The sequence below is a fragment of the Xenopus tropicalis genome, chromosome 10, assembly GCF_000004195.4.
Source record: "Xenopus tropicalis strain Nigerian chromosome 10, UCB_Xtro_10.0, whole genome shotgun sequence".
NCBI classification, from domain to species: Eukaryota; Metazoa; Chordata; class Amphibia; order Anura; family Pipidae; genus Xenopus; species Xenopus tropicalis.
Genome location: NC_030686.2, coordinates 35956268 through 35967857, shown reverse-complemented (window position 1 = coordinate 35967857; position 11590 = coordinate 35956268). Strand labels below are relative to the sequence as shown.

At 42.2% G+C, this 11590-nt stretch overlaps 1 long non-coding RNA gene across 1 annotated transcript; it reads right to left on the bottom strand.

Moving 5' to 3' along the window:
• Window positions 1-8412: 8412 nt before the first annotated feature.
• LOC116408034 lies at window positions 8413-9667 on the bottom strand. Its single transcript, XR_004220683.1, has 2 exons — window positions 9492-9667; window positions 8413-8676 (listed from the first exon to the last, which is right to left on the bottom strand). It is a non-coding gene; the product is annotated as an uncharacterized LOC116408034 (long non-coding RNA).
• Between the last annotated feature and the right edge of the window lie 1923 nt (window positions 9668-11590).

The window sequence follows — 11590 nt, the reverse complement described above, 5'->3', positions numbered from 1 at the left end:
ATTTCGGAATCATTTATAAATCTAATGAATTTGCTTGCATCAACCCCAACGCTTGTTAATTCTGCCCCCTGATCTTAAAGCTGGGCTTCAAGGAGTATCTAGGAGAACACATAAGTATTCTACCTAAATCTAACTCTAACCAGGGTTGGACTGGGCCATCGGGAAAAATTCCAGTGGGCCCCAGCCCTAGTGGGCCCCGGCGGCCCAGTGCGACCCTTGCCGGTGCTTCCTCTGCCTGACCGTTCCTCCCCTGATGCATTAAATTTACACGCTCAGGGGAGGACGTCGGGTGGGGGACCCTGGGGGGGTTAGGGGGGCCCCTGCGGGGATGGGATGGGTAAGGGGATGGAGCCGGAGGGGGCACCTGCACCCCCCAGTCCGACCCTGACTCTAACCATCCTTGGCCCCCCTGCTGCTGCTGTAATTCTTCATAGGGTGGCCAACCCCAGAGTGTCTCGCCCCATTTGATTAATGTGTATTTGCTTTATGGCATTCTCTGCAAAACAGAAATCAAGCAAAGGCTAAGCTCCAAGCTATGCCTGGAGCATTCCAGCAGATAAGAGAAAAGAATTTGTTTTTTTGTGCATTGCACTGCTAAAGGAGTCTCTGTTTGTTTCTATTTTCACTTCCAATATAGTGTGTTTCAAATATTTTTCTGACGCGTAATGGAGAAAGAATCAATGAAGATGCCTCCAGTACACCCCCATGGTAATCAGTCATGGTGAGTATGAAAACAATTGGCATGTGATGCAAAATATCTAGGTTGGGAGTGTCAACATACTATATTTATGGCTACCTGGAAGCCATATGATGAAGCCTCTGGGTGTCCATTTGTTTTTATAAAGAAAGAACCTCTTTATCATAGAAGCAGCAGAGTTGATTGAGAGGTGTTGGGGATACAGTACTTGTAGCAGTGTTTAAAAATGGAGCTGAAGGGACCCAGTCTGGCAGCAAATTAGGGTGAGATTTGGGGTGAGTGCAGATTTGCTGCCCTGGGTACCCCTGAAACAATAGCAGGATGACTGTTACCCCAATGTTTCTATATATCTGTAACCTTGTTATGAGTTAAGGGGGCCCAGCCTGAAAGCCAGTTAGGGGGAGATTGGAGATGACTGCTTATTTGTGCTCTGGGTACCCCTGGAAATATAGCAAGGGGTCTATAAGCCCAATATTTCTGTATCTGTAACCTTGTTATGAGCTAAGGGGGACCAGCCAGAAGGCCAGTTAGGTGGAGATTTGGGGTGAATGCTTATTTGTGCCTTTGGTACCCCTGGAACTATAGCAGGGTGACTATTACCCCAATGTTTCTATATATCTGTAACCTTGTTATGAGCTAAGGGGGCCCAGCCCCAAGGCCAGTTAGGGTGAAATTTGGGGTGAGTGCTTATTTGTGCCCTGGGTACCCCTGGAACTATATCAGGGTGGCTGTTACCCAAATGTTTCTGTATATCTGTAACCTTGTTATGGGCTAAGGGGGCCCAGCCCCAAGGCCAGTTAGGGTGAAATTTGGGGTGAGTGCTTATTTGTGCCCTGGGTACCCCTGGAACTATAGCAGGGTGACTTTTACCCCAATGTTTCTATATATCTGTAACCTTGTTATGAGCTAAGGGGGCCCAGCCTGAAGGCCAGTTAGGGTGAGATTTGGGGTGAGTGCTTATTTTTGCCCTGGTTACCCCTGGAACTATAGCAGGGTGACTGTTACCCCAATGTTTCTATATATCTGTAACCTTGTACTGAGCTAAGGGGGCCCAGCCCCAAGGCCAGTTAGGGTGAAAAAGGGGTGAGTGCTTATTTGTGCTTATTGGTACCCCAGGAACTACTGTATAGAAGGGTGACTGTTACCCCAATGTTTCTATATGAGCTAAGGGGGCCCAGCCTGAAGGCCAGTTAGGGTGAGATTTGGGGTGAGTGCTTATTTGTGCCCTGGGTACCCCTGGAACTATAGCAGGTGACTGTTACCCAAATGTTTCTATATATCTGTAACCTTGTTATGAGCTAAGGGGGCCCAGCCTGAAGGCCAGTTAGGGGGAGATTTGGGGTGAGTGCTTATTTGTGCCCTGGGTACCCCTGGAACTATAGCAGGGTGACTGTTACCCAAATGTTTCTGTATATCTGTAAACTTGTTAAAGGAATATCTAAAATGCTCTAGAGAACACAAAGCAAAAGGCAGTAGCCATGTATTTAAAATATCCACTAAACTCTGTTGGTTGTGTAATAAATCCATTTCACAAAAGTGTTTATTATTTCTTATTAATGTTTTTGATATATTTCATATTTTAGAGTTTAATTTACCATAGTTTTTTTCTTGTTTTGTCAGAGGTCGAAATCAACATGATGACTAGTGATAATCAGAAGGTAAGAGATCATCATTCTGTCATGGAAATTCCACACTGGACCATAATGCCCTGCTGCGGAACCTTGTGAGCAAGGTGTTTCTAAAATGAAGCAATATGATTGGCTGGGTGTGTATGGACAGACAGGCACACTAAGAATACTGTGTGGCTTCACGCATCCTACTGGCTTCCTCTTTCATACTAAGGGGATTGCACAATTAAATGTACTGAAAAGCAGTTCTTCTTTTGAGGGAATCTGACCGCACAGAATCTTGACTGTTTGTATAATTCCCAAAGCCAAAACTTGGGCAGTGTTTTAAGGAGTATAAAAAAGTATTAAGTGTGGTCTTTGCATCAGTGGTATGGTGTCATGAATGCACCCGATCGGCCAAGTCACCAAAAAATGAGTCCTATTTCAGTGTCCCCAGCAAACGACAGTGAGTTCTCTCCAACTTCCAAAGTCCAAGTATCAGGATTTGTGTCATTGTTGAAGCTCAAAAAATGAGCAATAAAAGGGAAAAACAGGATTACAATAATAAAATATAGTGTAGTGTTCTCAAAAAAACAAAACAGCACACCTTGTGCTCCACAAGGGAGCATATTAATAACATATATAGGGGGTATGAGAAACATCTGGTATAGTGATTGGGTTGTGACTGTTTGTTAAGTTTGTTCAAGTGTTGTGGGCTAATAAAGAGTGGCAAGTCTTGAAATACCTTCACCTTCAAAAGCCATCTAGGCAAAACGCGTTGGCAGCTAGGTCACAAGGGTAAGCTTGGTTGCACGTTTGTACAAGACTGAGGTCACACGCAGTGCATAGAGTGGAACAACGCAGACCTTTCAGACTGCAACTGTGGTGAACTCCCTATTCGATGTGCGCTTTTTAGAATTATGTGTCCCAAACTTTGTGTGTATATTGGGATACTATAGCCAAAGAGGGTCTACTGTTCTCACGTATATCTGACTTTGCTCTTCATGTACTCACTAAAATACATTAGTTGATGATGCTTTTTTTTACACTAAATTGGAGTTCTCAAATTTATTTGGGCTGGGTCCAGTAATAAAAATAATGTCCCCTTGTTTCACACCTGATCCACCCCAATCCCTGCTTAAATTTACCTTCCCTGTTCTTATTGTCCTGAATCCAACTCAACAATCCACCCCTTCACATCACTGGCACACCCCTCCATGTTACCACTCTGTCCTCTTGTCATCATCAGCCTGCCCCGACCTGTATTCAACTTTTAAAAGTTGGCAACCCTACCTACAGGCCACTGCTATTAAAGTGATATCCAATATTTTGAGGTGAAAACCAAGTTGGTGGAACAAAAAAGTCTATGAACTCTTTGGAAAGGACATTTAATTAAACCCTATATGTAGGTGCCCCCAAGCAGTACTATACAGATCAGCATAAACACTGGGGTAATAGTCACCCTGCTATAGTTCCAGGGGTACACACGGTACAAATTAGCACTCACCCCAAATCTCCCCTTAACTGGTCTTCAGGCTGGGCCCCCTTAGCTCATAACAAGGTTACAGATATATAGAAACATTGGGGTAACAGTCACTCTGCTATAGTTCCAGGGGTACCCAGGGCACAAATAAGCACTCACCCCAAATCTCCCCCTAACTGGCCTTCAGGCTGGGCCTCCTTAGCTCATAACAAGGTTACAGATATATAGAAACATTGGGGTAACAGTCACCCTGCTATAGTTCCAGGGGTACCCAGGGCACAAATAAGCACTCACCCCAAATCCCCCCCTAACTGGCCTTCAGGCTGGGCCCCCTTAGCTCATAACAAGGTTACAGATATATAGAAACATTGGGGTAACAGTCACCCTGCTATAGTTCCAAGGATACCCAGGGCACAAATAAGCACTCACCCCAAATCCCCCCCTAACTGGCCTTCAGGCTGGGCCCCCTTAGCTCATAACAAGGTTACAGATATATAGAAACATTGGGGTAACAGTCACCCTGCTATAGTTCCAGGGGTACCCATGGCACAAATAAGCACTAACCCCAAATCTCACCCTAACTGCCCTTTAGGCTGGGCCCCCTTAGCTTACGATGTAGCCTTTTTTCCCCAGAATTCCAGTGCCATGGTGTTAAACACAACTGCACTGTGCCTGACCGAAATGGGGTCATTTACAGTGTTCGGTGTGCGTCTGATTTTATAGGTGCAAGTGTGATGCGTCTATTCATGCTTGACTCCAAGGGAAACCTGCATCAATGGACAGAATGAACTGAGCGGCAACCATAAAGAAGTGCGAAGACCACATTTACCTGTGTGACTGCAGTTGCACTCCAGCACCTTTCCCTGCAGGGATTTGTGTGTTAAAGCTCTTTTATTAAAGGGACTTGCACCCATTTACATCCACAATGATGCTGAATTCTGGGAGAAATAAACATGGTAATTGTGCCCAAAACTGCACTTTGCTCAAAGCAAGAATAGACATAGAACAAGCCCTTCAATCTCTAATAAGTGCTAGCCCAATAAAGCCAGACGCATATCTCTATCCACATTGCACACTGTGTTCTAGTGTTATTGAGCTAATGTAGCCATACCCTCTGGCATCTGAATGATTAGTCTGTGGCTAATGTGCCAGCACCATAGATTCTCTATTTCAGTGCATACTGTAACTTTGTTGGGCATATTAGAATCCATGCTTGTGTGGGGCACTTTCTACACACTGGTGAGTGCCATTAATGACCCTTTAAACTTGTTTTCTTCTATTTTCATTTGTTTGGTTTCTAAAACTGGGTCAAATATATCCCCTACGCCATCATTCAGACCGCATATTATCAGTGAAGAATATGAAACTGAACTGTTAACCACAGAAGGGATACGGGGTTTACTGTTTGCTGGGTGAGAATATATTGCAGACGGCTCAGAGTGAAAATAAAACCTCCCCAAGTTTGAAACTGATCAAAATGAAACGTTGGAATAATTTCAGCTCCTCTTACAAGAAAAGGAAACTGGGTTTTCAGCCCTCAGATGGGCTAGGCGGTGATTAATAGTAAGGCGTGTTTGGTTCAGCTACACGATTGGTTTCAATTTGAGAAAAAGCTAAAGATTTCAAGTGTGAACAAAATATATTTGTTGTGTTTGGTTGTTTAGTCACGTGACTTTAAGAGTTGTCTTGTGCTGAACATTTAGCACAAAAAGTGCTCGGAGCCATCTATATCCCAAACCAGGTCCTGGATTGGATGCATGTCTAATGATTGCAGGAAAGGTACAACCTTGGGGAGGAGAGTGCAGAGACTGGGAGAGGGAGAGGTTGTAGAAGAGGATTGGAAGAAGGTGCAGATTTTTTTTAAAGAAATAAAATTCTTAAATATAGGTACTGCCCCTCAAAACCTTCCACCCTAGGCACAGGCCCTTGGGTGCTTATATATATAAATATGGCCCTTGCTACAGTTACACATTAATATTACAGAAAGATCCCCTATCTGAAGAACGCCAAGTCTTACATCTTTTAGATATTAAATGTGATACCTTTATCTTATACTTCTTTAACTATAGCAGGGTACCTGTTACCCCAATGTTTCTATATATCTGTAACCTTTTCATGAGCTAAGGGGGCCCAGCCTGAAGGCCAGTTAGGGGGAGATTTGGGGTGAGGGCTTATTTGTGCCCTGGGTACCCCTGGAACTATAGCAGGGTGCCTGTTACCCCAATGTTTCTATATATCTGTAACCTTGTTATGGGATAAGGGGGCCCAGTCTGAAGGCCAGTTAGGGGGAGATTTGGGGTGAGGGCTTATTTGTGCCCTGGGTACCCTTGGAACTATAGCAGAGTGACTGTTACCCCAATGTTTCTATATATCTGTAACCTTGTTATGGGCTAAGGGGGCCCAGCCTGAAGGCCAGTTAGGGGGAGATTTGGGGTGAGTGCTTATTTGTGCCCTGGGTACCCCTGGAACTATAGCAGGGTGACTGTTACCCCAATGATTCTATATATCTGTAACCTTCTTATGAGCTAAGGAGACTCAGCCTAAATGCCAGTTAGGGGGAGATTTGGGGTGAGTGCTTATTTGTGCCCTGGGTACCCCTGGAACTATAGCAGGGTGACTGGTAAGCCAATTTTTCTATTTATCCATATCCTCTATAGTATTTTATTAACACTCACACTCTATTACAATTAGAAAAATAGTAACGTTTCTCCTTGGGTTGAACGTCTCAACCTCTCATATTTCATATAATTCATTGATTTCAGAAATGTTCTCATTTTTCATCCAGTTACTTATACTAAGTGACAGTTAAATAAGATGATGGTAACTAAGAATGTGTTCCTCATGCCTGGATGTATAACATATAACTTATATGTTAGTTTATAATTACTAGTTATGTTTTGCCTTTATGGATTCAGTTATTCCTTGTTTCATGTGACACAAACTAATAGAATGCTGGGTGGACCTGCAACTAAGGGGTATATTTATAATGCTGTGTAAAAAGCAAAGCATTTGATTGGCTGCTATGAACAACATCACTGGTGATGTTTTACTCCACTTTTTACACAGCATGATAAATATGCCCCTAATAGTTTATAGGATGTGTACCTCATATCTAAGTTTATTTTTGCCTATTAGAAAAACTCAAGTAAACTGATGGGTAAGTGGGTGCTTATAACAAACTTTAATACAGCCCCATCTATAACTTTCCTACAACATTCTGTCTAGTCTCTACAAGGTTCCTCCTTCCCAGCTTGCTAGAAGTCACTATAGCTTCTCTACAAGGCTTCTTCTCTCCTTAGGGCAGTGGTACATCGAGGAGATTAGTCGTCCATGACAAATCTTCACTATTGTGGGTGACTAATCTCCCCGACATGACATCCCACAGGCAGGGCCGGAACTAGGGGTAGGCAGAAGAGGCAGCTGCCTAGGGCACAACGATTGGAGGGCGCCAGGCAGCAGCCTCTCCTGCCTACCCCTAGTACAGTTTGCGTCGCGCTGCTTCGTATCGCGCATCATACACCGCACCGCGCCCCCCGCACGTTTGAACTGCGCATGCGCATTAAAACACACAGGGGGGTGCGATGTTAGCGGTGCAGGGGCGAGGTAGGTGACCGGGTTGCCTAGGGCGCCCAGTCGCATCGGCCCTCCCCTGCCCACCGGCAAAAACGTAAATCGCAGGTGGGATGGCATATGCGTCTCTTCAGTCCAACTTCAGGCCACTGAATCGATTCGTATACCATCCCACCATCGATTTACATTCTTGCCTGTGGGATTGCATTTCAGAAAGTTGCCCGCTATAGTGAAGATTTATTGCGGGCGACTAATCTTCCCATGTGCCACTGCCCTTAGTGGCCCCACAAGACTTCTCTGCTCCCTAATTTCCTACAGGATTTCTTATCTCCCGTATTCCAATAAGGCTCCTGTCCCTAGCTTTCCTACATATCTGTTCCTGACCCTAGTTCTCCTATATGACCCCTATAATCTAGCTATAGCTTTCCTATACATTTATTGACCTTCCCAAAAGCTTCCCTTTATGGTTCTTCCTAACAACCCTCCTCTTCTCTCACAAGAATCCACCTCTCCTTAGTGTCCTCTCCTCTCCTACATATTTATTCCATGCCTTAGTGGCAGGCAGCTCTCAGTACTAACTATACATTTCATAGCACTAATAGTACAAAACATATAATATATATATAATATAAAATGATGATGCTTATTTAGTATTAATATATTTATATATAATTAATTACAATTAGATATTTTATGTTTATATATTTAGATATTTATTTCAATTAAATATATACATAAATATTTCTTTTATGTAGAGATAAAATTAATATACACAAAATGTGTATGTTTAATATTTATACATATTTATTATACAATAATATTATATCAAAACAATTGACAGAATTAGTGAAGAGCAAATTTCTTCGTCAGGCATGAATTTGCAACAAAATATTGCCTTCACTCATATGCACATTACTCTGAGCAGAACAAAGAACAGAATATCTCAGATAAGGAAGGAAACTGCAGCACTGAATTTCTTCGGTTCTCCAATTCCTTGTTCCTTTCCTCAATTTCCATGATCTTTTCCCGGATTTTGAATTGGTATTCTTCTATTCTTTTAGTAATCTCTGCCAACTTTTCATTATTAATTCTAATTTTCTCCTCCATTTCTCTCCTCTGGAGGTCAAGCAGCTTTTGCCTATTTTCAGCTTTAACCTTATGCTGATGTATGGCCAACTGTCCCCAGCAATTTATCACTATAGTGAATATCACCAGAAATATGAACACATAGAAAAGTTTCTGGGTTTGTTCTTGTACAATTGAATCAATCGAATCTTCTGAATTAGGATAAGATTTCCTTTTGTGTTTCATTGGTCTCTCTGCATAATCAAAATAAAAATTAAATTACTTTTTTGAACATTATCTGAGATATATCTTATCAGTATTAGCTGTTAATGCTATTGTATCTTTGCAATAAGTTTATGGGTTTATTGTATTTGTTATGAAATATAGAGAATTTGCAAACTGAAGTTTCCCACAAACCTTATGGAGCTGGTAATACTAACAAGTAATGAGACTGGCCTAAATGAGATATAAGCTTGCTATATAATGCAGATTCCATTGTGCCATCACATGACAATGGCAAATACAAACACAGCAAATCAAATCTTTCTATGTAATCTTACTCTATAGCCATTCTGTTCCCTTGTTAATCTATTTTTACTATCCAACTAAAGCTGATCTGTTTAAATGACCACTAAATAATATAACAAAATCATAATATAGAGTCTCAATGACTCTGTTCCCTAATATTTATATATATATTGTATTCTAAAATGAAGCTTGTAAAAACACACACAAATACATATATCTCCTAAGCCTAGTGCCAGGGTGCTTAGGGTGGATTGTCGCCCTGCCAATACATATCCAGGGCAAGAATCTACCCCTACGCTTGAAAAATCTGATTTTTGTGGCTGCACCCAGAGATATTGTGTCGGCCTTATGCTTTTTCACTATATTTTGAACTGTACCAGTTAGAACAAGCCAATCTAATGTTTATCTTTAATCTCACTATACAATACAATGAATATAAAATAAGCTATAATAATAATAATAATATCTGGTTGTTTAACATCACAATCTGCTTAGTTATATTGTATTAAAATCATGATCACAAAAAATCTATAGAACTCACCGTTTAAATGTTTTCAAATTGATCAGTTAAATTTTGGAAAATAAAGTTTCTCTTAGATAAAGTTTAGGGAGTTGCTTACGCTCGGAAGCTTGTCACAACTCTGATCTGACTGTGTACGTTACACTCAGTGTCCACTGAAAGGGACATTGTGACATCACATCACCATGGCAACCTGAGAATGTTTCATTAGTATATTAGGTGCATTGTGACATCACATCACCATGGCAACCTGCTTTAGACTTTCTGCCAGGGCAGTGGATAGAGCTGTTTAGTTCTCTCTCTAGTTTCAGTTGGCCAGACACATGCCCATTTGCCTGTTAATATTATCTGAGAGATTTATTCTTGTTCTCATGTCACACACGGTGTATTCCCTGCTGGTACCTTGTGTGCTGTGAGCCTTAGAAAGCTGCTGTGTAGTATCCACATTCTCTAATTATGTTTTCGACTTCAGCTTATTCTTCCGCTTTTTCTTATTATGTTGGGTTGAAAACCCCACAGACTGTTCTTCCACTTTAGCTTATTCTTCCACTTCTTCTTCTTCTTCTTCTTCTTCTTCTTCTTCTTCTTCTTCTTCTTAGCACCCCCCATTTTCTAAATGCTACTCCTCCTACAGTTTTAGGGGTACAATACCCAAACTCCCCACACATCTTCGCCCTATAGCGGAGCAGGTTGCTTGTGCTTTTCTAAGCGATTGCGCCCCCCATCTTTTTGTGGCGCCGCTCCGAACCCCCAAATTTTCCCATTGACTTTGACAGGGAAGATTTTCAAACTGCCGCCACACTTACAGCTTTGAAGCTACACCCCCCAAACTTGAATAACATAATCATGGGGTCACCCCGAATGAAGCAGCAACATTTGTTGGATGACCCCAAAGTGGGAGGGGCCAACAACAGCCAATCAAATTTTAATCATTGATTTTAATGGGGAAATTGAAACTGCTGCCAATCTTACAGCTTTGAGGCTTCACTCCCCAAACTTGAATCACATAGTCATGGGGTCAGCCTGAATGAAAATAGGATGATTGTTGGATGCCCAAAAGTGGGCGGAGCTGTGAACCGCCAATCAGATTTTACCTATTGATTTGGCAGAAATCCAACCTGCTGCCAGTCTCACAGTAATAACGTCGGGGTCCCCAAACTTTTTACACTTGGTCACTAGGGGACTGCAGTTTAAGTTTTGAAAAGTGGGCGGAGCCACCAACAGCCAATCAGATTTCACCTATTGATTTTTATTGGTTTGATGCCAGATTTTCCAATCTTTGCACAGTCAGTCACTGGGTGACTACGCATTCAGGTTTTTTTTTAAAAAAAAACCCCGCAAAGTGGGAGGGGCCAACAGCAGCCAATCATATTGTACCCATTGACTTTTATGGGGAAATTGAAACTGCTGCCAAACTTACAGCTTTGAGGCTACACTCCCCAAACTTGAATCACACCATCATGGGCTCAGCCTGAATAAAAATATGATGATTGTTGGATGCCCAAAAGTGGGCGGAGATGTGAACAGCCAATCAGATTTTACCTATTGACTTGGCAGAAATCCAACCTGCTGCCATTCTCACAGTAATAACACCGGGGTCCCCAAACTTTGCAGAGTTAGGAACAAGGTAACTGTGGTTCAAGGTAAGAAAAAGTGAGCGGAGCCACCAACAGCCAATCAGAGTTTACCTATTGACTTTCAATGGGGAAATTCAACCTGCTGCCATTCTCACAGAATTAACACCAGGGTCCCCAAACTTTTCACAGTTGATCACTAGGGGACTGCAATTTTAGTTTTGAAAAGTGGGCGGAGCCAGGCTTCCCAAACTTTCAGAAGACAGTCAGTCCCTGCGTGACTTTGTACTCAAGGTTAGAAAAAGTGGGCGGGGCCGCCAAAATCCAATCACATTTCTTTCTTTGTTTTCAGTGGGAAAATTTTAACTGCTGCCATTCTCACATGTTTAATGTCAGGGTCCCCAAACTTTGCACAGTTTGTCACTAGGTGACTATGTTCCAAGTTTAGAAAAGTGGGTGGGGCCAACAACAACCAATTAGATTTCACCTATTGATTTTTATTGGTTTGATCCCATATTTTCCAAACCTTGCACAGTCAGTCACTGG